The 917-nt window shown below is 39.7% G+C and overlaps 1 protein-coding gene across 6 annotated transcripts in view; it reads right to left on the reverse strand.

Moving 5' to 3' along the window:
• EYA1 (EYA transcriptional coactivator and phosphatase 1) overlaps nucleotides 1-616 on the reverse strand; it is a 145,471-nt gene extending 144,855 nt beyond the window's left edge. For 3 of the 6 annotated variants that reach the window (XM_077492859.1, XM_077492860.1, XM_077492858.1), the window contains exon 1: nucleotides 1-616. This exon is cut by the window's left edge and continues 658 nt beyond it. The gene's annotated coding sequence lies outside the window, so the exon portion shown is untranslated. The other 3 variants (XM_077492862.1, XM_077492861.1, XM_077492863.1) reach the window with 2 other exon arrangements.
• Nucleotides 617-917: the final 301 nt, after the last annotated feature.

The raw sequence follows: 917 nt of genomic DNA on the forward strand, positions 1-917 counted from the left end.
AAGTCCTTTTTGCTTCCTCTGTAGATAAGATAAAAATCTCAGATCCTCAAAGAATCCTCTTCCTCTGTGTGTTGCTGTCTCTGCTAGATCTGCCCTTGTATCCTATTTTCCTCTCTCTCTCTTTTTTGTTTTGGGAAATCAAACCACACCAGTCCCCTCATCCAAACCTTATTGGTTTATGTACAACAATTGCTCAGAGAGCTGCAGTGCTGCTGGGACTGTCTGTGAGTGAAGCTTGGAGCTTCAGTAAATTGTATTATGTAAATTAAGGCATGGCTGGGGCTCAGTATACAGCTGTGTGTAAAATAAAGCCTAGCCCAAGCCTTGTGTCAACATGCTATGGGCTCCCAAATGATAGCCTAAGGTTGCATTTACTAAATTCATCTCTACAAAACAAAACCGGTTCATAGGAGACAATCCAGGCGGTTATTTCATCCAATCATCAGGGTAGCATGCAGAAGGTTCAGAGAATCTGCCCCAAAATGACCACAAAATAAATGTAGCTCCGACCTACACAGCATTGTTCCCATTACTCTGATAGGTGCCATGGGTTCTCCCAGGTCAGGTGTAAATCTATGGTGATGGTGATAGCTGATGATACACGAAAACAATTGATCTGAGCTGTGTGATGTGTTGGCAGGTTATAAATACATTAGAGCGATAACATTTTCAAGAAGGAATGATGTGAGAATGTATGACAGATGTGATAGTGAAATATAACACTGGCCTTGGCTGAATCTAGATGGTTTTTCTTGTTATTCGCCTTTTTTTGTGGCCTTGAAAGTTCAAGAGGCCTGTGCTCTGTAATGGAAATTATGGAAGGCTATCTATCTATCTATCTATCTATCTATCTATCTATCTATCTATCTATCTATCTATCTATCTATATTTCTTTCTATCTATATATCTGTCTATTA

The sequence above is a fragment of the Lithobates pipiens genome, unplaced genomic scaffold (genome assembly GCF_037356315.1).
Source record: "Lithobates pipiens isolate NorthernLeopardFrog02 unplaced genomic scaffold, aLitPip1_a1.2 Scaffold_19, whole genome shotgun sequence".
NCBI classification, from domain to species: Eukaryota; Metazoa; Chordata; class Amphibia; order Anura; family Ranidae; genus Lithobates; species Lithobates pipiens.